Below are 27,376 nucleotides of genomic sequence, written 5' to 3'. Positions count from 1 at the left end.
ACTCGAGAAATAGTATTGAAAGGTCAAAGAATTTAGAAGAAAAAAAAGATTGAATCGTCGCGACGGCACATCACAGTCCCCGTAGGCGTCGAAGTCTCTACAATGAAATTATTTTTGAACAGCTCTGATAGCGCCCACGCAACAATGGTTGCCTGTATACGGTAAAATGCTCATATTCTGCGGTCTAAAGCTCATCGCACGGTGCGAAAACGCGCGCGCGTAGAAAGCGAAACAGTGCGCGGACAAGCATGGAGACGCGCAGTCGGTCGCTGCGAATCTGCGCGATCGCTGCATTGAGGCTTCATTCTATTACACTCCATTTAGTTATACAAACACTATAAGAACATATTTCACATAGTTTGCTCTCGGCGTTTACCTACCTTTCACGCAAGAAGCCGGTTCGGGAGACTCCATCGCGGCGACCGCGCGCAGTGGCGTTCACTGTACGTATTCGGTGAAGAGATAGCGGCTGTAAACGATTGTGTGCTTTCAGCTTGCCCAAGATTATTATTTAGACAGTAAGAAACTTCTCTCGTTTCGAAAGTACTTACAGAAATGTCCGGGAGAGCTCGCGCGTGGTGTTTTCAGTGAGCGCTGACAGTAAAACCTATGAGGAGCGCGTCACGTGATCCCTCATACTACGGCATCGAGGCGCTTCCGATAGAGGGCGACTCCGTAACTCCTCGCCGCCAATACAGGGTGGCCAGTTTCTGTAGAACAATCTGTCCACGATCCTTCAACAAATCTGCTGTTACCTGATCCTCCCCAGCTGCCTTCACCCTTTGCATATCTCCCAAGACATTCTTTACTTCTTCCCGCGTTAGTTGTGGGATTTCAAATTCCTCTAGACTATTCTCTCTTCCATTATCATCGTGGGTGCCGCTGGTACAGTACAAATCTCTATATAACTCCTCAGCCACTCGAACTATACCATCCATATTAGTAATGATATTGCCGGCTTTGTCTCTTGACGCATACATCTGATTCTTGCCTATTCCTATTTTCTTCTTCACTGCTTTGAGGCTTCCTCCATTCCTGAGAGCACGTTAAATTCTATCCATATTATACTTCGTTATGTCAGCCGTCTCACGATTGTTGATTAACTTCGTAAGTTCTGCCAGTTCTGTTCTATTATTATTTGTTTTGAACACATATACACATATACACAATTAACAGGAAAGGGAAAGCGAGAAGCAGACTGGCAACTGCCACCGGAAGGGGCACAACGCCTGCCTACTCTTCTGAAGGGAGCTGTAGGGTTAGAGGAGTTCATACATTGGAGTTTCTTGATGAGACCTTTCGTCTCCTGCGATAGCTTACTCGTATCCTGTCTAACGGAGTTACCACGGACTTCTATTGCACAATCATTAATGATGCCCATAAGATTGTCGTTCATTGTTCTAACACTGAGGACCTCTTCCTGAGTTAAAGCCGAATACCTGTTCTGTAGCTTGATCCCGAATTCCTCCATTTTCCCTCTTACCGCTAACTCATTGATCGGCTTCTTATGTACCAGTTGGTTCCGTTCCCTCCTCAAGTCCAGGCTAATTCGAGTTCTTACCAACCTATGGTCACTGCAGCGCACCTTGCCGAGCGTGTCCACATCTTGAATGATGCGAGGGTTAGCGCAGAGTATGAAGTCTATTTCATTTCTGGTCTCGTCATTCAGGCTCATCCACGTCCACTTTCGGTTATCCCGTTTGCGGAAGAAGGTATTCACTATCCGCATAATATTCTGTTTTGCAAACTCCACTAATAACTCTCCCCTGCTATTCCTAGACGCTATGCCATATTCCCCCACTGACTTCTCTCCAGCCTGCGTCTTTACTACCCTGGCATTGAAGTCGCCCATCACTATAGAGTATTTTATTTTGACTTCACCAATCGCCGATTCCACGTCTTCATAGAAGCTTTCGACTTCCTTGTCATCATGACTGGATGTAGGGGCGTACGAGCTTCAATTTGTACTTCGTATTAAGTTTCACAACCAGACCTGCCACCGTCTCGTTAATGCTATAGAATTCCTGTATGTTACCAGCCATATTCTTATTAATCAGGAATCCGACTCCTAGTTTTCGTCTGTCCGCTAAGCCCCAGTAGCACAGGACGTGCCCGCTTTTCAGCACTGTATATGCTTCTTTCGTCCGCCTAACTTCAGTGAGCCCTATTATATCCCATTTACTACCCTCTAATTCTCCCAATAGCACTACCAGACTTGCTTCACTCGATAACGATCTAGCGTTAAACGTTGCCAGGTTCAGATTCCAATGGCGGCCTGTCGGAAACCAAGGATTCTCAGCACCCTCTGCTGCCTCACAGGTCTGACCGCCGCCGTGGTCAGTTGCTTGGTAGCCGCTGGGGACTGAGGGCCGGGGTTTGAGTGTTGTATTCATATAGGAGGTTGTGGGCAAGTACTGCACCAGGGCGGCCAATCCTTCTCTGGTGATGGAGTGCGTTACCGGTTCTGGTCACCGGGATCAGGCCGCACTCCTGGCCTGTTTATGCAATTTTATCAACACGTGGATTTCTTTTTTTTCTTTTTTTTTTTTTACTCCAGTGGAAAATTGTGCGGCACCGGGATTCGAGCCACGGTCCTCTTGCACGCGAGGCGGATGCTCAACCTCTACGCCACCGCTGTACTGAGGCATATATGAGCCTGTTATTTGTAGTATTGTCGTAATTACTCGTAATTGCTGTAAATGGCTAATTCAACGTTTAACGAAGCGTGGTCGTTCTTCTCATTCGTGCACAGCGCTCCCGTCTCTTAGATGTCACTTAACCAAGTGTTCGTTGTCGTAGCGTTGGCGTCATTGTGCCGCAGTCGGCGTCGTAGTCGACGTGCCGTTAAATTGTTTGCGCAGCGTGTGAATTAAGAATGCCGGAACTGCGTAACTCTGTCTCTCCCGCGTTCATGCTGTCAGCGTCGGTAGCAATGCTGTTCGAAATGTTGCTATGGCCACATCCCCGAGAATGCTCTGCTACACAGAAGCGAGTTCTAGAAGAAGCTAGAATGCAGCGTGTAACTATAACAAGCCTGCAGCGAAGAGCTTGTAAATTCCAGGCGGCTCTTACAGCCGATGCGCTCTCTAAAATGGACTCGTAGTCAAGGCCCGGTTCGCGTAGCCATTCTTCTCTTCGTCTCTCTTTACGTGTCTCTTTCTTGCGCTAGCCGGAGCTTCTTTTTCTTTTTCTATTTCCTGCACACATGCTACCAAAAATCGCGGACCTCGGATAATAGCCGGGCATTCGAATGCCGTATTCCACTGCTACCCTCCTCCTCTCCGACTAGAAAAGAAGGATGAATAAAGCTTTCATATTCTCGAAAAACACGCGGCCATACCACACGTCTGTAGCTGCCCGAAAATCAAGAGCAAAAAAAATGATAATAATGGAAACAAAATAGAAGCCTAGGTGCGTGAGGGATGTGTTATGTGGCGCAGAAATGGGTTTCGGCTCGCCTATTGGAGCATTCTCCGGAACGTGGCGCGTTCTGCAATGGTGCGGAAATGTGGTGCTTTTCGAGCGAGAAAAAGAGAGAGAGAGAGAGAGAGAGAGAGAGCGTTACAAAGAAATGCATTATAAAGAAGCGGTGGAGAAAGTGTTCCGACATGTGCGCGGATATGCCACGAAAGCAATTTCGAATGACTCCTGCAGTCTTCCTGCTCTCGACGTCGCTATCATACGCGCATATATTTTTGTTTGTCTTTTATAATTTCGTCTTTTTTTCTCCCTCGATATAGAGAATGCGCCGACGAGGAGTTGGCTTTCTCGGCGACGTGTTTCGCGCGCTCCATGGTCCTTCGCACGACAAAATGAGGTTGCGCGGTTGAAGAAGAAAAGGAGAAGATTCACGAAGCTCTAACAAACGCGTAAGCCGCGTGATAATAATATAAGCGTTGCATTTCGAAGTTCGAGGAAAGCGCAAGAGCGTCGTCGCCCGTTCGCGGCTTCTGCAACAGCTGTGCGCGGGCTGGGGCCCCGTTGATATTGAAAGTTGCACAGGCGTGGGCTGTTAGGAGAATGCCTTCTGCGGGGCTGAAAATTCCGAATGATGAACGCTGGTATAGGATCAGGGATCCCCACAGTAATCCCGGCTGTCAGGTGGCTTGGAATGCGGCGATCATCGGAAATTGCGAAGGAGCAGTGCCTTTTATCATTCGGGATCAAATATAACCCATGCCTCACTTTGGCCGCTGTGTCTTTTTTTTTATTTTGTGCAGAGAACCAACTAGCCCAACTGTGTGCTCTCCTACGTCCTAGCAAATGTAGCTTCAGCGTTTGTGGCATCAGGTTGTAGTGTAAAGTTGCGGTCACACTAACGCAGAAGCGGGCGCATCTCGCCGGCTGCGGTATAAAATGCCGAGCCTACACTAGCGGGGAAAAAAAGAAAAAATTGGAGGACGCTTAAGCTTCGCCTTCAAGAGTGGAACGCGACAGCGTTCCCGTCGACCCGCCAAGGGGTGTAAGACAATGGGCTACAGGGCAGCCATCACTTACGAGGCGCTCTGCATCGGACGCGGTGAGCGTCGAGCCATATGGTCGAGCAACGCGGCGTTCGGCGCAGCAACGAAACGTGCGCCTGAGCAAGCGGAGCGAACCAAAGAACTCGGTATCTCGGAGGGGGAAATGATGCACGCCAGCCAAACGTCCTGATCGGCACGGGCAGAGAGATAGACAGATAGTGATCTAAAGAAAGGAAGGCCGCTTGATTCTGCGGAGGGAGCAAGGCGAAGCGTTGTCAGGGGAGAGAGAGTCCGGGCAACGAACCCCCTCACACCGGTCCTTCCACAGCTCCAATGCGCGCGTGGCGCGCCATCTGTCGAGGCAGCGCCCTACATGGAGAGGAGGGGGTCTTCTGTGTTTGCCGCAAGATGGCTCTGCGTGTGCGGAAAGCGCAGAAGAAATGCAGCGGAAACGCACTTCGCTACTCGTGTAATTGCGACTTCTGTAAGTTACATGTTCATAATTACCGATATACACTGCAGTATAACTTTCCACGGCTCGTTTCGAAGGCAACACCGCATTCACTAGAGGCGCGTTTGTACCTCTTGGAAGCATCAAACTCGTGGCTGAGTGGTAGCGTCTCCGTCTCACACTCCGGAGACCCTGGTTCGATTCCCACCCAGCCCATCTTGGAAGTTGCTTTTTATTTATGAAGTGCCTGCCGTGATTTATCGCTCACGGTCAACGCCGCGGACGCCGACACCCGACGCCGACGACACCGGCTTTTCTGCGACACGAGCTCCTTAACGCTATCGCGTTAAAAAGAAAAGCATGCGGCACGACGTTGGAGACACCAGACACGGGCCGCAAAAAAAAAAAACGAGTCAGCAGAAACGTTTTTCTTTTCGACGTGCCTCAGTCTGGCGACAGAGGGGACCAAGGAGAAGCGGCCAGCATATTCGCGTGGGCAAGCGGGGTCGTACCGCCCTATCGGCCAAGGTTCGTAGCCGACCCTTGCCACCCCGGCCAGTGGGGCCGGGCCGTGCTAACGTTATAGTACAGTTTCTCTCGCCTGCGCTGCGGAGCGATAAACTACACTGAGAGGGCGCCTCCGGCGGCCGTCCCTGCGCCGGCGCCTCCCCAATTTGTCGCTGTGCGCTGACGGCCTCGGTCGCTCGGCGGCTGTCGCGTACTGCGGCCGCGCACGAACGCGGCAGGAATTTTCGGTCGCGATTCGATCGGGGCGGTTTGTCAAACTGTTCCAGTACATATTTTTCTGTTCTTTCTCTTTTTTTTTGCTGCATCTAAGCCAACTCGATGGATCAAAATGATTTCTGATCCCTCCCCTGCTGCGCCAGTAATGTTTGAGAATGTGAACTAAATAAATAAATAAGTAAATAAATAAGACAATCAATCAATCTGGATGTAATTAAATTCCATCACTTAATACACCTGTATTAAAAACAACGACAAGTCGTATTTCGAAGCAGCACAAGTAACCTTTCAGAGAGAAAAAAAAAAGCTCCATTCAACTCTCCATTCAGTTTGTTTGTTTGTTTGTTTGTTTGTTTGTTTGTTTGTTTGTTTGTTTGTTTGTTTGTTTGTTTGAGTCTTACTGAAATGCGCGCAAGCAACCGCGCCGGCACCAGTTGTCTCCGAACGCTATCCGAAACCTGAGACAGCACGTGAAGTCAGCCTGTTGACGAGCCTGTATAGGCGAACGCAGCAGCTTGCACGCTACAAAGAGAGGACAAGTTCCACGCCTGCAGTTCGACGCACCTGAAATTAAGACAAACCAAACGCGAAAGCCCGCGGAACGCGCTCACGTAAGTGCCACCTGCTCCACGTAGATATATATGTTACACTGAATAAGCAGCTATGCTTATTAAGGAAATGTAACCCCCTATCAATCCTTACAGATTGAGTATTTTAGTAAACGTTTTGCCATAATTTTGTGATATGTGTTCATGGTGTTCTTTAGTTTATTTGTCTCTTTCTTGTGTGGTGTGCCACTAAGCTCTTGTCGTGGCGGCATACACGATAGTTCGGTACAAAAGCACAACGTTGGGTAGACCCCTCTTTACGGTTTTCTGTAAACATGAAAATTGACCGTATACATGGGATGGCCTCCTAGATTCGTGAACGGAAGGGACCGTACGTGCTATAGCACCGTCGGGCACCTCCCGGATGATGCTAAATGGCTTTAGCACCCCTTTAGCACCACGGGAGTTTAAAAAAAAAATACAATCTATGTAATGAATCTCCTACTCTGACATCCCAGACGCCTTTGTCGAGCACATTATCGTGAACTGATGGGGATGTGATCAACGGCGGTTCCATTGGCGCGATAATTTGAACCACTTGGGCAGACGGAATTGATATATAAACACGATACTCGTTGTCCGGTGATGCCGCCGCTAAACAGAAATGTGATTTGAAAACCCTGCGGGATTTCTGTGTGGGCTGACACGCTAATTCATTTGATTTGTACGTTTTCGTCAACTGTACTTAGTATTTGTGTATTTTGCTTTCCGCACTACTTGAACAATGACATTTGCGCGTGTGTATATGTCACAGTGTTTTCATTGCGCATGAGCATCTCTTCGTTATACACATGGTTCGCTTCTTCTGGGTAGCTTTATTTCTTGTGTTGCTTATATTTATACGTTTTCTCCCTCTCTTTTTCTTTTTGTAAACGTAGTGTGTTTTTTTCTGTTTGCGGTATGTGTGTACGTGTTATATGGGGATATGGGTAGGCTCAATTTTTTGCTTCATTTTAGGATAACCGGCTCCGATGCAGCCTGCGTTCCTCCCGAGATGTTTACAGACATTAACTAACAATACAGCTTTACACGAGGCGCCGTTATCGAAAGCCCTCATGTGTCTCTACGGGTGCCTATATATGTCGCGCATTGTTTGTCTTCGTACGCGTACTCCATGGCCCACTTCGCCACAGCTGCCCTCATGCGTCTCGATAAGCGCCAAGAGATATCGTCCATCGTTTTGAGTGCGTGTGCGTGTGCGTGTGTGTGATGCGGCCGTGTGTTTGAATTCGTAAAGACGAGTGCGTCTCGTGAACCTTGTCTGAATGAGTGCCGCAGCGCCAAAAAATAAAAAGAAAGGAAAAGAAAAGAAAGACAGGCGCAGAATCTCATTTCAAAGTGGGTGCGTAATATATATATATATATGAGCATGCCTTGAGCGCACTCCACGGACCAGCCAAGCGCCCTGCTCAAGTATCACGCAAATAGCGCGCGCGCTCTTACAGCGGTGCCTGCAGCTGCTCTTCGTCGGGCGAACTTCGCGCGCGCTGATTTCCATGCCAGCTCGAGTTCGCGTGCATGTGCGCGTTTGAATTTCCTCCCGCTCGGCACCGAAACCGTGGCCACGAAAAACATCGCTGCGCGCGTGCTGTAGGCGTGGTTGCCAGTTCAGTTTGGCGTGGGTTGCCAGGTGGACGCCTTTCATCAAACATTTTAGCGTGTAAGCATTCATTGCCGATTACACCAGCAAAATGCGTCCGTCACGCGAAAAGTGTAATGCCTTGTATCTGCACAAAAATGCGTGATTTGCGAAGACATTTGATCGTTATAATAGTGTAAATGTAGATTATTGGAAATTGGAATTGCATTATTGGAATTGAAACAAAAAAAATTATCTAATACCCATATGATCACACTTATGCATAATCATAGGGATACATAGGGCTCCATAGAAAATGAGTCGGGAAGGCTATAGTAGGGGTGGGGCAACTGAAATTTGGGGTTAGGCCAACTTGATGTTTGGGGGAGGGCCAATTGAAATTTGGGGATAGGTCAACATGAAATTTGGGGGTGGGCCAACTTAAATTTGAAGGTGGACCAATTTAATTTTTTTTTGGTGGGTCAACTGAAATATGGAGGTATGCTTAGCGTACTTAGACAACTTCAGTGGAGTTTCTGCATAATTTTTGTTGAGTCCGTCCGTCCGTCCGTCCGTCCGTCTGTTCGTTCTCAGACCGTCTTCGTCACACCAGCTTCGTCATCCGACTCTCGCCATGCCGGCGTCTTCACGCCATCGTCGTCGTACAAATTTCATGATACAGTCATCGTTACGCCACTGTCATCATACAATTGTAGTCATCCCAGTATTCCCATGCCGTTGTCACTGTATCATCGCCACTGTGTTGTTGTCTTACTGTCGTCAGGAATTCGTTGTCATATCGTTGTCGTGATGTCATCGCGGTCGTTGCATTCTCGCCATGCCACCGTCATTGCGCTGTCGTTTCACTATTGTCATCACTTCAATACCGTCATTAAATTTTTGTCATCCCGTCGTCGCCATGCCATCTTCGTTGGTCCATCCACATCGTTCCTCCTTTCTCATTCTATCGTAATCAAGCTGTCGTCTTTCAATCATGATATGCCGCGTCGTCGCCAGACAAACGTTATGCATCTGTTGTCATGTCACCGTGGCCGCGTTATCGTCATCAGTCTAGTTTCTTTATACGGTTGTCGTCAAAGCGTTGTCGTCATGCCATCGTCGACATAGGTATAATTGTCATCATTACATGGTCCTCATGGTGCCACCACTAAGCTAGTGTCATTACACCATCGCTTAATTTAGGAATCGGCATGCATTTTCGTTATGCCGCCCTTGTTATACGCCTTCGTCATTCCATCGTCACTGCGTCGGCGCCACAGTCGTCATCATGCCGTGATGCTCATGGACGACTTGCCAAGCGAATTCCATAGCAAAGTGGTATGATATCGGAGTGTATGTCATATGAACGAAGCAACGAAATGGATAGCTGGATGGATGGGGAAACTTTATCGGTTATCCTGCAGATAAAGGACCCGGGCTCAGGTCTCTTATGCCCGGCGGTCAAGGCCATGCCTATCCGAAAGACTGAGAAAATTTTACTTCTACACGTGTTAAATAAACGTGGCTTCGGGAATGCGGTCTACCGCTACATTGATCTAATGCTTTCACATTACCGTCGACAGGCATCGTGAGATGGGTTATGCCGTAGTTTTTCTTCATATTTTTTTAGAGCGCAGCTCTTAGGCGCTGGCTCCTGCGGTGAGCGTCGGCGTAACCGAGCGAACGCGCACAGCGAATGGTGAAAGGGCGGAGTGCAGCGGGGTATGAAAGACGGGAGAGAGAAAGCGGAGAAGGAGGACGCAGCGGGGCCCGGGAAGCGGTGCAGGAGGGCACGGCGAAGGTGTGAAAAGAAACGCGTAGTGCCGCGACGATGGCTACGAGATGGCACCAGAGTACCGCGCGTCGTCCCAGAGGTATGTCTGCAGTGGTTGCTCTGAATCGTGCCCACCGCCTCACCCACGCGCTACCTCTTGCGATCTCCTGATTAGCGAGGCAGTCGCGCCACACGTCGCTCCGTTTCCAGCGTGCCGCACGAGACAGATTGTCCATGCCAGCCAATATATCGCGAAATGAAAACACATACAGAGTTGCGCCCAAATTTGTCAGTAGGAGGTATCGTAATCGTCGGTTATTGTTTTTTTTTTTCTGGATGATTCGGAACTCGCAACGACACCACTCGTTTTAGATCAGCAGCATTATTGAGCTAGGCTATAAGACCTCGCACGTGCTCGCTCGTGTCCGTTTGCTTCGAAGAGCCAATGTTTGCCTGCGCAAAAGAGAAAACTATATGTTTTTCTTCGTAAACAGTGCATTGTAAGAGCGGCATTGCTGCTTACTTGCTTGCTTGCCTCGGCTTGGCTCAGGTCGGCTTGCTCGCTTGCACGGTGAATATCGAGTTGTGTTCTATTGTACAGGCCCGTGTGTATAGTGACATTACCCCGAAAAGTGTCTCGCACGCAGGCTGACACTGACAATGGTATAATTCGGAAAGCTTTACGCGGCAAACATATTTTGTTTACGGCAGACTAATTGGGGAAAACGTAACAATACGATTCAAACTTCGACGAACATTGCTTGCTCATGCTGAAAGGCGCTGCCCGTGGAAACTGTACTTATGTATAGCGCGGCGGCAAAGGCGTCATTGTCCCTGTTCACCATGTTGTTGCTCGCGCGTGAAATAACGTCCACGTGTTAACAATGGCGTGTAGTTTGTTCATATTTGCATTTCCCGTACCGTTTTGTTCAAATCGAGTTGGTGGAAACAATCACCTTCGTTTTCTTCCCCCTTTAGTTGTGCGTACTGAAGTTAGCACAGAGTGCAAATCCGGGTGAAGGCGGTGAAGTCGTTTGAACTCTTGGAAAAGAAGCACGCTGACACGGTTTCATGTTTTCGTCTTGCGCTCGTGCTTTGAACTTCCGGCCGACCCCGCGCTGTGTAGTCATCTTAGAAAAATGTGCCTTTCGTTTTTAGCATTGTATTGGTGTGTGCATGTGTTTGTGTGTGTGAGAGAGAGAGAGAGAAAGCATATGTGATTATCTAATAACCGAAAGGGCATATTCCAGGCTTGGCTTACGCAGCCAAACTTGTTAGCGGTTATAATGAGCGACAGCAAGATGGATCACTGCACGGCTACTTGGACGTCAACGATCCCTCGAATTGGTTGGTGTAAAAGCTCACCGGATATTGCGGTGGTCAGTCTTTCCTCATTTGCCTAAAGCGTAATCTTTCCTTGTTCCATAGCGCACAAATTGCGGTTGGTGCACTCGTATTGGCCAGGATTGCCGAGAAACGCAATCCGCGTAGGCGAATTGCGTTCTCGCGCTTGTGGGAAACGCAGTGTGTGCCTACGTCAGTGCAACAGTCTACAATGAATGGAACGCATACCTCGCACGTGGTTGCGAGGAGTCTTCATTCAATTTCATTTTAATCGAACTAAAATTATCATCAAACTCAGGGACTGCAAAGTGGGTGGACTGGTTGAAGCTTTCCACATAATGAGGCGGCATAATAATTGTTCATTGGAACTTTCCATCTGTTTCCTACATCATGAGATGCTGCAGCTCGCTGATTTCTTTCGGGATCTCTCCGAATCACATGCGGCAGCAGGCATTTTCCTTTATGTGTGTCTCTTATTTGAACTTCAGTTGTTAACAGCGCATCTGCTGGCGTAATTAAAAGAAAATGCGATGTGTAATTGCCCTGTGGCCGGATTCTAAAAAAAATTTCTAGTCTCGAGTGTAAGTTCTTAAGTCTAAATTAAGCCAGAAGTACTTTGCTGAAGACTAGTTTTTTCATAGTGAACGAATAACCTATTGCGCAAAATACATGAAGGAAGATGTCATGAGCTTGTGGACGGAAAAGTGTGCGCATCTGGTGTTACAGTGGTCGCAAAGCGATTGTATAAGTTTTGCGCCTGAGGAGATTGTGTATCGGCTTCCTGTTGCTTCATGCAATAAACTTTTCGTAGTCTGCGTTCTCTCCTGTCTCTCTTTCCACCCTTCTTCATGCATTTTGCGCGTTACTTTACTCGTTCGGAGTTACGCTACTATTGAACTAGTATTGATTATTAGCGATCTTTGAGACAGAGCAGTGCATATGAGCAGTTTCGGAACTGTTCGTTCTAGAATTTATGTCGATTTTACATACATACATACATACATACATACATACATACATACATACATACATACATACATACATACATACATACATACATACATACATACATACATACATACATACATACATACATACATACATACATACATACATACATACATACATACATACATACATACATACATACATACATACATACATACATACATACATACATACATACATACATACATACATACATACATACATACATACATACATACATACATACATACATACATACATACATACATACATACATACATACATACATACATACATACATACATACATACATACATACATACATACATACATACATACATACATACATACATACATACATACATACATACATACATACATACAAAGTCAGGGGGACAGGCAAAGTAAAGTAAATGTAAAGCGATCCTTATGAGAGCACGCGGGGCCTAATTCTTACGCAATGAGCCACGCACGCGGGCGCGACTGGCAGCACGCTAACCGAAGGGAGCGAGCGAACAAAAATGCAAAAATACGTTGGCGACATGATGAGCGAAGGAGAAAAAAGAAATGTACGCGAAAGCGGTACATTATGTGCACCGCGGGATTTGACGCACGAGGCCTGCGCACGCCGCTTTCGTGTTCCTTTCGCCGTTCTGCGTGTTCCGGATGACATATGCGAGCGGCACGCGCTCGGCAGCCGTGCTGCGCGCAGACGTCCCCCTTTCCAGCAGCGACGGGCCCCGTTCGTGGCAGCGAGTTCGCGTGCCGAGGTGGGACTGCGCCCTTTCGTGTGCGTGCCGGCTCTCTTTCGCCGTTATTTTCGCCGGTTGTCGCTAGCGTGCTCCGCGCCTCGCGCCGTCACTGGGCGAATTATTTGGCCGAGCTTGGTGAACGTTTCGTGTACATTTCTTCCTATCGTCACTAGCGCTCTTTGCATTCCGTACAAAAAAAAAAGGCTATAAGCTATACGAATAGTGATCCAGGCAAAGACATATCGTTACGACGTTTTAAAAGCGAAGCTTGTCTTTTCGAATCTCGCCGTGTTTCGTGACCGTGATGGTGGCCTGGCTGTTGCTCTCTTGCCGAATAGGCCAACCAATCACAGCGGGGCACGCGCGCCGCTGGGTTCCTTTTACTACCACCAGATGGCGCTCGCTTCCTCGCGTCCGCGGCCATGGCGACGCCGGCCGTGCGGGGGAAATAAAAAATAGAACCAGAAAGCTCGCCTTCGCGCATCCGCAGCTGCGCGGTAATGAACAAATAAACGCTTTTGCGTACCGAATGGTTTCGAATTGCGCGACGTACATATACACATGCTGCCCCTGAAGCCATGATGCATTCAAGGCGTAAGTCCTACTCGCTCGCTAGTGGTCAGGAACTCCGCTTGATAAAATTTGGAGGGCGCTCGAGCTTCGCCTTTAAGAGTGGAGCGCGATAGCATTCAAAGATCCCTGACTGCATTTCATGCTTCCCGGCAACCGCTGCTTTCTTGCGGTTGTGCATAGGCGAGTGCCATCTCGATGGTGTTGCAAGGAACCGAGCGGGCCGCGCGCAGTCTGTGAATGTAAGGAAGGCTGGAAAAGGGGTTTGTGTTAGAGTTTCTGCGTAACAAAATTATGTTTTCTGCTAAACGCCGACTCTGTCATGTCCGTAGGTTGTGATTAGGTTCTACTTCACAATTTTTTCTGACGCAGCCCAGTATAAATTTGAGGAGTTTCATTTGCTGCTGTCATGAACTGCGCGAAACTTGAACTTTTACTCAGGTTTCGCGGTTCGGAAACTTTTGACACTGATTGTACGTTCTCACCGACACAAGAACGTAAACTTTATTTTCAAATCAATAAGATTCGAGTCCGGCGTCTTTTAGTGGCACAAAAAAACCTACGTTAATTGCAATGGCATCTATCTATCTATCTATCTATCTATCTATCTATCTATCTATCTATCTATCTATCTATCTATCTATCTATCTATCTATCTATCTATCTATCTATCTATCTATCTATCTATCTATCTATCTATCTATCTATCTATCTATCTAATTAACTAACTAACTAGCGTCCGACCGTCCGTCCATCTGTCTCCATTCATGGTACGTATGAACGTACGTATGTGTGTCTGTTTCTCTCCTTTTTTTTTTCCTCTTTTGTATAAGTAGCTAATATTTGCCTGTGTGGTGATTCGGTCTCCTCCTCATTACTTTTTAAATGTTCCTAATAGGCAACGTACCATGGTGTTTGGGTGCTAAGCACGAGGTCGCGGGATCGAATCCCGGCCATGGCGACTGCATTTCGATGGGGCCGAAATGCGAAAACACCCGTGTCATCATCATCATCATCAGCCTGGTTACTCCCACTGCAGGGCAAAGGCCTCTCCCATACTTCTCCAACAACCCCGGTCATGTACTAATTGTGACCATGCCGTCCCTGCAAACTTCTTAATCTCATCCGCCCACCTAACTTCCTGCCGCGCCCTGCTACGCTTCCCTTCCCTTGGAATCCAGTCCATAACCCTTAATGACCATCGGCTATCTTCCCTCCTCATTACATGTCCTGCCCATGCCCATTTCCTTTTCTCGATTTCAACTAAAATGTCATTAACTCGCGTTTGTTCCCTCACCCAATCTGCTCTTTTCTTATCCCTTAACGTTACAACTATCATTCTTCTTTCCATAGCTCGTTGCGTCGTCCTCAATTTGAGTAGAACCCTTTTGCTAAGCCTCCAGGTTTCTGCCCCGTAGGTGAGTACTGGTAAGACCCAGCTATTATACACTTTTCTCTTGAGGGATAATGGCAACCTGCTGTTCATGATCTGAGAATGCCTGCCAAACGCACCCCAGCCCATTCTTATTCTTCTGATTATTTCCGTCTCATGATCCGGATCCGCCGTCACTACCTGCCCTAAGTAGATGTATTCCCTTACCACTTCCAGTGCCTCGCTACCTATTGTAAATTGCTGTTCTCTTCCGAGACTGTTGAACATTACTTTAGTTTTCTGCAGATTAATTTTTAGACCCACTCTTCTGCTTTGCCTCTCCAGGTCAGTGAGCATGCATTGCAATTGGTCCCCTGAGTTACTAAACAAGGCAATATCATCAGCGAATCGCAAGTTACTAAGGATTCTCTGGTAACCTTTATACCCAATTCTTCCCAATGCAGGTCTCTGAATACCTCCTGTAAACACGCTGTGAATAGCATTGGAGAGATCGCATCTCCCTGCCTGACGCCTTTCTTTATTGAGATTTTGTTGTTTTCTTTAGGGAGGACGACGGTGGCTGTAGAGCCGCTATAGATATCTTTCAGTATTTTTACATACGGTTCGTCTACACCCTGATTCCGTAATGCCTCCATGACTGCTGAGGTTTCGACAGAATCAAACGCTTTCTCGTAATCAATGAAAGCTATATATAAGGGTTGGTTATATTCCGCACATTTCTCTTATCACCTGATTGATAGTGTGAATATGGTGTATGGTTGAGTAGCCTTTATACGATCTTGCCTGGTCCTTTGCTTGACAGAAGTCTAAGGTGTCCCTGATTCTATTTGCGATACACCCGTGTATTTAGATGTAAGTGCTCGTTAAAGAAGCCCAGGTGGTCTGAATTCCCGGAGTGCCCCACTGCAGCGTGCCTCACAATCAGATCGTGGTTTTCGCACGTAAAACCCCATAATTTATTCTGCTTTCTAATAGGCCACGTGGAATTTGGACTTGCATTCTGCTTATCACTGTTGCGCTGCTATCGCGGTTGCAATTGGTAACGCATTGCCTACGGCGCATCACTTATTGCGTCTCGTATTGCTAGGGCAACTGCGTATTATGTGAATAGTTGGGCGCCTTGCGGGGCTAAATGACTTGCCCCATCAGCAGCAGTGCCTCTCCTATTATTCTTTACGTGTTTGTTCTCCGTGGTCTAGCTTCAGAGAGGCGTAGTTACTGAGGACTTTCTAGCCGGGCGACTAAATAGCCATCATCCTCGTTAACTCTGCGTTTTCCTTCTTTGTCGCAATGTGTGTGAATTACATGTTTCGTTTACATTTAAAACTTGTACTTTCCTCACTTTTAGAGGCTTACGTATTCGGGCTGTTTGGTTCATGACTTGAGCAGGAGAAACGGCGCAAAGAACATGGCTTGAGGAATTGACAGGCAACAGCTCTAACAACCAAATGTTTATTGTTGCAAGCAGTATTATATAGCGCGTTCGATCAATAGGAAATTGTGCAATGACCATCGGGAATGATTGTCAATGTAACGCAATTGCTCGAACGAACCAGCGAGCGAATGAATGAAAGAACGAGCGAAAGAACGAACGAGCGAACGAGCGAACGAATGAACGAACCAACAAAGGTTTTCTTTGTCGAGTCCGACCAACGATCATTAATCACCGACCACCGATCCACCACGAAAACGGACGAGAAAGGCAGGAAAGCCATTCGCTCAATAAATAAATAAATAAATAAATAAATAAATAAATAAATAAATAAATAAATAAATAAATAAATAAATAAAGACGGAGAAAACAGAAGTCCATGCTTGAAATTGATAGGATGCAATCACTGTGATAGGAATATTTTCCTCGGCAGGAGTCAAATAGATGAATAGCTTGCGTGTGCTTCACCACTTGTTCGGATTTAGAAAGCCTTTTCTGAAATCATCAGTCGTGTGCGCTCATTGCGGTAATTTTGCGTAGTGGTGCCATCTTTAAAGTGTGACTCATGCCTCGAGGCCCTTGCGTTTCAAGGGCTCTGGCGAGGCAGCAGTGCTCGAAGTAATTTTACCATCCTATATATTTTTATTTTGCATCATTCTTCTACGATGGATTTTAATGTTCATAGTATTCGTCATTAGTCATCGCCATAATTTTATAGTACATAGATTTTACGCACTTTACAGCGACTATTTTTAGGCCACCTTACAGCCAAGTCACATCTTCCATAATACATCGTTAACACTACCACTTGTCATGGCGCTCTTTGGCCAAACCTGGCCCTTGCGCCACAAAACACCACACATCATCATTTAAAGTGTGACTCACCTCCACAACCCACCGCGGTGTCGCACTGGATACGTGGCGTTCAGGTGCTCAGGTCGAGGTCGGAGGTGCAGACGCCCTACCGTGGTGGCGGCATTTAAATGAAGGTGAAATACAAGAAACACTTGCTTGAAGTGTCCCGTAAAAGGACGCCAGGTGGCAAAAGTTAACCCGGAACTTTCCACTGCGCCATCTGTCATATAGCCACAGTGTTGCTTTGAGTAGGGGGTTGCAGAGCGGCACCATTAAATCCTCCCAACCCTTACCACACCAACGAGCTTTGGGAGAGAGCCTTGGCCAGCTCCGACCTCGAGGATCAGCAACGGCTGGTTGCGACGGCCCATGCAGGACGCGGCCCGAGCTCAAGGCATTCTGGAATGAGGACGCCTCTCCAAAGCTGCATTCACCCAATAAAAATGTTTGTTCTCTCTCTCTCTCATGAGACATCAAAGTAACACCTAAAGGAAAACACGAAGTCAATTTAGACCGATAAAGTATTATTTAAAGCCTCAATTTTCAACAATCTTGGTGCAATAGGCTCGTTATTGGAAGAGAAACTGAAGGTGAAAGGTAATTTTTTTAAAATCTCGCACCGAAACCGCAGCGCTGGTCCGTCAGTGTGACGTCATGCAATTCAGATTGTATATATATATATATATATATATATATATATATATATATATATATATATATATATATATATATATATATATATATATATAGATAGATAGATAGATAGATAGATAGATAGATAGATAGATAGATAGATAGATAGATAGATAGATAAGAACACTAAACACATACGCATGTGTGTGTGTGTGTGTGTGTGTGTGTGTGTGTGTGTGTGTGTGTGTGTGTGTGTGTGTGTGTGTGTGTGTGTGTGTGTGTGTGTGTGTGTGTGTGTGTGTTGTTAAGTGTTCTTTTAAACCGCATGGCATTGCTCTGTGCTATATCTCCTTCTTGCTGACAAACCTCAGACGAGTATTCACGCTTCAGCTATTAGGGCGCTTACATGAACCAGACAAAAGCGGATCGAGTTGGCTCGTCGGGCAGAGGTTTGCCGGTCGCGCTCATGTAAACGCTGTAGCCTGTCGGGGTCAGAGCGAGAGTCGAGTCGGGCTAAGCCGTACCCGACTGCACGGGGTAGGTAAATCCGGCACAGCCATGGATATCTGAAGCGCAAGAGCAGACGGGTCGGGTCGGCGCGCGGCTGGCAGTCGGCAGCGATTAACTGAACGCGCTGCGTTATCTCTCGCCTCGACGCTGGCTACTGCGCAATCTCGACCCGTCAGGCATGCGAGTTCATGCAGACGCTATCGATGCGGGCTGTCGCGGCTTGCAGCCTTTTGTCGGGTTGATGCAAACTGTAGCGTACGTGTTTCTCTGCTTGAGGCACTTCGAGAGATAGTTGTTCCTGTTGCTTCAACTTCAAACTGCAAGTGTCGCACCCTGGAAAAAAAAAAAAATCTGCAGGAACCATTGACGATGATTGTCGATGTAAGCGAATAGCCAGAAGGAACGAGCAAGAACGCGAGCGAGAAGTCGAGACAACGGACGTTTTCCTCGCCGTCCACCGACCGTCGACCGACCGCCAACCACGGACAAACCCCGAAAGCGGGTTAAAAAGCCAAAGGAAGCTAATCACTTTAAAAAAGAAAAACACAAAAAATGAGTTACCTTTCGCTGTAAGCACAGTAGTTAGCTACGGCATTTATTTATTTATTTATTTATTTATTTATTTATTTATTTATTTATTTATTTATTTATTTATTCCTCTCATTGACAACATGCTGTCTGCAGGCGTCTCCTATATTCAGCTTCTCGCAGGGATTAAAACGTGTGCTCGAGCATTGTGTGGGTGAGTGGGCTTTCCTCCAACTCTGCGGACTCCGCGTCGACCCTCGCTCAGAAACGAGGCCGCATTCGTGAAAGTTAGAATCCGAATCGGGGGTAATCTGCTTACAGCGTCGAAAACAGTGCCGCCCCGGTTCCTGTCTAAACAGCGTTTTCTCGGCGTCCGCCATCAGCTCGCGTAAACGAAGCCTGTGTTTGAAATTACTTAATGTGCCACGTGCCTTATACTTGTCTGTGCAAAAGAAAAAAATCATTAAAAACAATAGAAGAGCGAGGTGTGCAGCGCTTTAATTTACGCCGCTATACGAAAGTCGTTACTCCAGCTCTTGCGTGATCCGTTAGCTTAGTAATTTTCAGAATGATTCGTGTAGAAAGGTTGTTATTGCGTCGTCGAAAGCTGGCGCAAATTGGTATTTTTCCTCCTCGTTGCTCAGACCGACACGGCGACAAGTTTCACCGCTGCCGCCGCCGCCGCCGCAAGAGATGCCGCGGTCCTTAGCGCTCCGAAGGACGGGTATGCTTCGGAGCATATAGAGGCTTAACTTTGTTTGCTCTGGTGTCCTTGTTTTATTTATTTATTTATTTATTTTTTTATTTATTTATTTATTTATTTATTTATTTATTTATTTATTTATTTATTTATTTATTTATTTATTTATTTATTTATTTTGTTCCCCGTGATGATCCGACTTAATCTTTTTCATCAAGGCAGCGAGTGGGTGGGAGCTAGATTACGACAAAAGGTCTTTGCAGTATGACCGAGAAGGAGAAACCCTGCGGCCCTCAGCTGCCCACCCTATATGAACAATCAGGGGACATATTTCCGCAATGTTGCAAGCGTCGTCAGCTCAAGCGAGCTCAAGCAGCTGCTCGAGTAGTTCAAGCTCAAGCAAGTTCGAACTCTCATTGAACTAACGTACGGCGGGAGAGCGTCTGCGGCGTCTATCGGCGTCATTGCGCCATGAACGGGCTGAGATCGCTGTATAAGTGTAGAAAACTATAGTCTAGTTGGTTTACCGAATCATGTGACGAAATTTACAGCGCTAATTACGAAAAAGAAAGACAGCAATAAACAGATGGCTCAGGAGGGTTGCGAGACGCAGACCGGTTTGCTAAAACAGCGAAGAGCTTGAACAGTGCGAAAAAAGAAATTTCTCGATTGGATATATATATACTTAAAATTATATTATGGCGTTTTGCGTGCCGATACTACCATGTCATTATCAGGCACGCCATCTTATATATACTTGAAACAGTGCGAGTTCTCCGCTGTTTCAACTATATTGATAAAAAGGAACAATATATATATATATATATACAATAAGATTCGCGCTGCGTTGGGCGCTGCTCCTGTCCGCTTTACGACCGCGTCTCGCCTCCTCCTGCTCCTTTCGCTTTCTTCACTTGACCGTTCTGCACTCGCCCACATCAGGCATCGAATCGCACGCGCTTTGGTCTTTCGTGTGATCTTCTGCTTCTTTTCTTGTGCGCTTCGTTAGGTATCGTTTCGGAGCGCACGGATCTCTCTCTCTCTCTCTCTCTCTCTCTCTCTCTCTCTCTCTCTCCATCGGCCACCGGTCTTTTCTAATTTTTTATGATTTTTTTGGTCGTCCCCGTGGCGTGACCTCTGGCGCGTTTCTCCTTCAGTGCAAACAACGGTCCACGGCGCACCCGTTTCGTTACGGCGACGTTTCCCGCTTCGACCCTCGTTTGCAGTTTCAACTTCGCCGGCGAGATTGGCTTTTCGGAATGTTTACTGTCTCCTGTATATTCGTAGGTTTGCAGCCCCCCGTTACGTACTAGTACGGCCCTCCAAGGTGTCCTTAACTTTCAAAGAACAAAACATAAAGTAATCGATCCCCAAGCGTTCTGAGAAACGAGAAAGTGAGTGTATATGGGCGCTCGTAACTTACCGTATAGCGTATACACAATTGTTCTATCACTAAGCGTAATATGCGATGAGGAGAACAAGCACCGCTCGGTCAGACGCGACGTTGTCAACTTTGTTATGCAGCCTGTGTATACATATAGTATATAGATTGACATTTCACGGACGCCTCTAGCTCTCCGTTGACGCTTTTATTTCTTGATCTCTTCAATTGGCGCATTTCTTTTTCGTCTGGGCTCGCGCGCCGGATTGAGAAATGGGCACCAGCCATTTTTTCGACAGCTCGTATTGAATACTACGAGTGGCAAAAAATATGCAGAACACGCGCGCGCGCGGCCAGCGCTTGTTTCTACAAGGCGCGCCCGCCGTCGCTCGCTTTTCACCCTTGAGCGAATTGGGAAATTTCTTCGCCCTCGGAGGCCCATCCGTGCGTGAAGCTTCAAGCGCTGTGCCTCGAAGAAGAAACGGGAATGCGATCACATGTTTATCTTGTATTTTTATCTTATTTATCTTTTAGCTGCCGTGTATTACTTATCTTTCTGTTGATATATATATGTATGTGTTACATCGGTCGTCGTTCTTTTTTCTGTCTTTAGCTTACATTCACGTGCGCATGTTGTTTTTCATCGTGTCTATATATATATATATATATATATATATATATATATATATATATATATATATATATATATATATATATATATATATATGTGTGTGTGTGTGTGTGTGTGTGTGTGTGTGTGTGTGTGTGTGTGTGTGTGTGTGTGTGTGTGTGTGTGTGTGTGTGTGTGTGTGTGTGTGTGTGTGTGTTATTTCCTTTACGCAGTTGCCCGCTGCAACTCCGCACACGTGCGCGCCTAACGTGTACTCTTCTCGGGCTAGCTGTCATCGTCGTACGTGTGTGTACGTAGACGGCTCCCAGTGAAAGGTCTTAGGCGGGAAGGGCAAGAAGGAAATGGAGAGAGAGAGATGGAGAGAAAACGGATGGAGGATGAGAACAAAAAAAAGAGACAAAAAGTAAAAGAAAAGCAAACGACATCCTCGAGGGGGGGGGGGGGGGGGGGTTCGAGCGGCGTTGTGCCAGCGCCGGGCCGATGATGAGTGCAGCTGAAGAGTGACGGCAGGATCACCTGCGGCGGCGCGACAACTCCCGTTGGCGTGCGGTGTTCGCGTGTGTAGGGCGCGTTGAAGCAGCCTCGGCCCGTCGGCCACTTTGGGCTGCGAGGGAGAAAGAACCCGAGTGCGGTGTTTCTGCGGCGAGATACATAGCCTGGGATATTTTTTAAACGTCCGACCTGTGTAACATTTTTTTTTTTGCCTTGGTTCTTCGCCGCATCGCGGTGAGGAAACCTGCGTCCGGATTTCAAGGTGAGGCCCCCATAATTATATCGCCTTCAGGGCGCCAATTCGATTATGTCTGTCGATACGTGGTCATGACGTGATTACTCGCGTCTTCGGCATTGCTAATGACATGTAGCAGCAGACGCATTGGGAATGTTTAATTTTGCAGCCGCTTTTCTAGCGTGCGTGAATATTCTATCACCTGCAGCCCAGCGTCGAGCGGCTGGAGCGCGGCAAGTTGATTTTTCCTGTCTCGCTCTTGCGACTTCGTGCGCGGAGCGCTTGCCCGTTCGCTATAAATACCTCCTGACCGAGCGTTTTCTTTTTTTTCTCTCTCTCTCTTCTTTTTAGGGGTTCCATAATGTGCGCAAGTTACAAATTCTTACCGCGTGGTACTTATCATGAATATTTTATCATGTTCGTATTCACCTTCCACATTGCGGGATGATTTGCATTTTAAAAATTCCTCCGCGTACATCCACAGGGTGGAATTACGCATTCACATCGTTGCCGACTATTGAAAATCACGACGCATCCTGGAAAGTGTTAGCTCGTGTTATACGATAAGGAAGCTACTTTTTTGTAGTATGCACTACCGGGCTTTTACGTAGCCCAGCGATGTACAGTTAAGCTTGCCTATGCATCTTTCTTGTTATAACTGTCTTCTTTAATTTGTAGAAGAATCCTTTCTGACGTCTAGTGACCTTTTGGTCTTCATTGAAAACACATTTTGTTACGGCTATTTCATGTAGCCATTCCCCTCCTAGAGAGTATGTTAAATAAATAAATGGTAAGTGTAGCTCCACGAGTCACTTGTGCCGTTCCCAGTAGAATGCCCCGCATATTTTTTTTTAATTATTTCTTTCTATATTGCAGTCGTGAGCGTCGGCTCATCCTCTCTGAAAGTATGCCACAAACATCGCACTTGTGCAGGCATTGCAACCGCGCTACGTCTGTATAAAGGAATGTACAGACGCGTACTATCTTGTGGCTATATTGCGTGGTATACATAGTAACGCAATAGGGGATATGCTGCCTACTGCGCGTATTTACTTTTTCCTGTGTAGTCTGGGTGCATACTTCCCAGAAGACGTATACATGCGCGTTCTCATATATGTTATGCCGAAGCTTTCATGGAATGTCTGATCTAGCCCGTTTATTTATTAGCGCTTTTGTTTACAACTCGCGTGTCTATGTGTCTGCTTCCTGGTCATTGGTAGTGCACATGCATTCATATGGCGTTTCGCGACATCGCCAGAAGTTCGGCGCATTATTTGGCGGGTGTGACCATGGTCGTCGAGAGTGCCGCCCTTGCATCCTAATACGATGAGCAATGAATCAGTCTCTGCAACGTAAGCGAGATGCCATAGGTTAATTCTACGCGAAGTTACGGCAGGCCCGAGAACTCACCGCTCATGTCTTACGAGTTACAACGTGACGGTTAGGACCCATGAGGACGTTTGTAAAGCCGCGGGCAGGATTTTTACAGCGAAGCTGTATATGGCTCATACCAGGGGTTTTGCGGCGTATGTGTGCAGAAACTATGATGATGTGGGTGACCTTGGCAGGGTGATAGTGCAGAAAGGGTCCGAGCTCAATGCCACATACCCCTGACGGCTTAGTTGCCTCTAACGTGCCCTTTAACTACCCTTGTCACACCTGGGACCTAAAGAGATCCCAGGCACAAGGGTAAGGACAGTTGTTTTTGAAAAAAATATTTTGTGCTGTTTTTTTTTTTTCAAATTGGAATGTTGATGACAAAATGTATTAATTAAGGGATCGCGCGAAGGCCTATAATTGGAATGTTAAAAACTTCTCAGAGCCAACCGCGCGAACGCGCTCGCGCCACTGCTCGCACGTGCGTCGTCGTCATCTTCTTCCACAGTTGGCATCGTTGTGCAAAAAAAAAAAACTATCATCCTCAGCAATGGCTCGAGCGTCGTTGTCTTCTTTCATAGCTGAATGGCTCGAGCGTCGTTGTCTTTTTTCATAGCTGGCTCCGTTGCCGCTCATCATTCCAGCATAGTGTTTCAGTTCTCTTCTGTTGTAATGGGGAGGCCGCGTTTACTGGGGTGCGTATGATACATTCATTGTCTTACGTGACGGATACATTTAATAACAGAGTTGATACGCGAATGTGTGGGCGTGCCTATATCGTTACGATGACCACGAATCAGAACAATGCATGTGTTCGTACCTTTGTTCAAAATTATGTACCACCTCTGTGTCGTGCGCTAAGCAGCTTCGCTGGTCATACACCTTCGCAGAGTGGAATGGCTCCATGATATATATATATATATATATATATATATATATATATATATATATATATATATATATATATATATATGTATATATATATATATATATATATATATATATATATATATACTTGAGCATTTGGCGAAGCTTATATGCGCTTGACAGCGCAGAACGAAATCTGGCGCACGCTCTGCCTTATCGAATCACGAGCTCACGCATCCATTTGAGGCAGAATTTGCAAGCGCTATAGCTACCAGTGCACGAGTGACTCCGGAGCGCAAGGTGACTGAAGCCCCGCCCAGAAAACTTCCAGCGTCGGCTTGCCTTCCGCTTGCGTACAGGGGAAACCCGAGGAGTCGCTTGTCACAACTTCTCGGGAACAGTGCGAGTTGGAGAGGTGGATTGGGGATTGTGCGACAGTGACAGGTGACGAACACAACAACGCGTCGCGGAATTGTTTGTGCAACCTCACTTCTCTCGTAATTTCGAGGCAGCCTTTGCAGACGATCTGACTATGCGCCATACAACTCGGCCGGACTTGCATTCGTCTTGGCTGCGCTTGATTCCTTCCAAGTAACTGCGGCCGGGGGAAGTAAAACAGCCGTCGTGATGACTGGTGTTCGAGCTGCGGCGTTACTCTCCGGCTTCAGCGGGTGTGAGCCTTGCTAAAGCACTGGAAGATCGTTTCTCTATAGCGTGCGGAGTCTCGTTGGATCGTTGTTTCGTTGACTTGGCATTACCGCAAGCAAGTAGTTTTCTGTTTTAAAGGGGCACTAAAGGCAAATAAGTTCAACGTTGACTGTTAGAAGGACCGACAACCGCTCAGAACGTGAATCGATATAACCGCACTGATGGAAAAATTGCCTGTCGTACTGGCTCAAACGAGCCATGTTTTTCTCATTAAGCGAGGATTTATATTTTGAATTTTTCGCTAGGAGTCGCGAAAAATGACCTTTGCTGCCCACGCACCAAAAACCTGAAGATGCATAAGTGGCCTACCACATGACCTTCTATTAGTGCACGCCGTTGCTGATCCATCGGCAGATTAACGACGACGGGGGCCAGCATGGCGTAGGCGTGAACCTGGGGGAAAACGCCATACAAAAAATTCACCCATGATTACGATACTCCGTAATGCTAACTTTGATTGTGGCTCTGTACGTGTTTTCATTTCGCGATGTATTGGCTGGTGTGGACAATCTGTCTCGTGCGGCACGTATGTTGCAAACGGAGCGAAATTTGGCGTGACTGACTCGCTAATCTGAAGATCGCGAGAGGCAGCGCGCGAGTGACACGTAGGCCCCACTCAGAGCAGTCACCGCAGACAGACGTCCGCTCATGCAGCTCTTTGTTTTGACCTGCTCGCCGCATGCCTTATTGTTGGCGTCATCGGTGAAATATGAGGCCCGCTACTCTGGCGCTATCACGGAGTGACCTTCGCCGCAGAAAACCTCATACATTCTAGCGATAAAACGCGCGTGGCGCTCCGTCGGTATGGTGGCTAGAATGGCCACCGTACCGCCCGCGTTAAAACGCAGCTGCGGCAGAGCAGGCACACCAACTGGCGGCGAGGTGCCGCTGCAGCACGAAAATATCGCCTCCTTTCTGTATAGGTGCGAGATGTCGCGTGCCTTTTCCTTCGTCTGATGACAAGTCGGTGCTGTGTTTACGTTCTCCGTCCTTCGTTCTTGAAGCGAGTCATGTTTTATGAATATTACGACGTCGTTGCAACTGATCATGATCATGTTAGCGCTGTCTGTCGTGATGTGGAGGCGCCGCGTTCCAATGTCAAGGAGAATGAGGTACTGGGTGTCGGCTCCGCGTCATCGTATTCAAGGTTCGTCTTGTCGTACAGAATCGCGTATGGCGCTCTGTCTCCAAAAACCCTTCCAACAGGACGTCTCAGTTTAGACTCATCAAAAATCAATCGCAAACCGTGACAATCGGAACAAGCTCGGATGAGACCAAACCAAGTAAACAAAACGAGCGCGAGTGAGAGCTGACGCGAACAGACGATAGTACAGAACCAGCGGGCCGGCTGAGACCAGATACGAATACGCATCGAGCGCTCGGACGGGTTCGCATGACACTGGTTTCCCGCGTACACGTCACTGAAGAGGCCACTCTCATTGGTCTCCGCCGTTCACGGCTCGCGTCTTTCATCTGTTGCTATGTTCGTTCGCTCAGTTGCTCCGCCGCCGCCGCTGATGCCGACGGTCGCCGCAGGAACGGGCACCTAAGAGCTCCGCTCTAATATATTGACACGTGTACTTATCTTTATCGGGCGACCACGTTTCGCCACTTAACAACTGTAATCGCACAGCGAGGGACGCGCCTGAATGTATCCGATGTTTCTGAAAAGTTATCGATGCTTCTACCCGGCTGTCTGTTGTCGCCGAACCTTGTGTTATCTGATTTCATCGCGTAACGTGAATGGTGTAGAACTTTGTGGAAGGCACGCGGGTCCGAACGATTAGTCTGGAACATTCGACGACTGCTCTATAAAAGCCGACGCCCTTGACCCGCTGATCAGATTTTCGACGATCGCCGACTGTGTTCGCCGCTTTCGTTGTGCTATAAGTGTAGCCTGTTTTGTGGGCACAGGTTCGCCCAATAAAAGCTAGTTTTGTATTCCACCGTACTGCTTCTTTCTTCGCCGTCACTACCACGTGACATCTGGTGGAGGTGCTGTACGTCCATGTACCGGACGACCCCGACAAGCCGTAATACCAGCCCGGACCGCAAAGACAACACCAGCGCCGTCCCGGAACATCAAGCAAGCCGCCGTCTTCAACAGCTGCCCCCGGAGCACGGACTTCTACCTGAGAAGACCAAGAAGATTGTGGACAAGGAAACCCCAATGGCAGCCCCAGCATCCCCCATCGTGCTGCAGCAGCCCGGGGAACCTCCGACGTTCCGCGGATCAACATTCGAGGACCCGGAAACCTGGCTCGAAACGTATGAGAGGGTCGCTAAGTTTAACAGTTGGGACAGCGATGACAAGCTGCGGCATGTCTATTTCGCATTGGAAGACGCCGCCAGGACGTGGTTC

General features: G+C 47.3%; 1 protein-coding gene across 12 annotated transcripts in view; it reads left to right on the top strand.

Moving 5' to 3' along the window:
* Nucleotides 1–27,376, top strand: part of LOC135906845 (cytochrome b5 reductase 4) — a 441,851-nt gene that overhangs the window by 359,691 nt on the left and 54,784 nt on the right. Inside the window, exon 1 of one of the 12 annotated variants that reach the window (XM_070538515.1) lies at nt 21,936–22,089. The exons of the other annotated variants lie outside the window; for them this stretch is intronic. The gene's annotated coding sequence lies outside the window, so the exon portion shown is untranslated. Of the gene's footprint in view, nt 1–21,935; nt 22,090–27,376 lie in introns of those variants that run through there. 12 annotated transcript variants of the gene reach the window in all.

The sequence above is a fragment of the Dermacentor albipictus genome, chromosome 5 (assembly GCF_038994185.2).
Source record: "Dermacentor albipictus isolate Rhodes 1998 colony chromosome 5, USDA_Dalb.pri_finalv2, whole genome shotgun sequence".
In the NCBI taxonomy this organism is placed as follows: domain Eukaryota; kingdom Metazoa; phylum Arthropoda; class Arachnida; order Ixodida; family Ixodidae; genus Dermacentor; species Dermacentor albipictus.
Note: the sequence above shows the minus strand (reverse complement) of the source record. Positions and strands in the feature narration are given on the sequence as shown.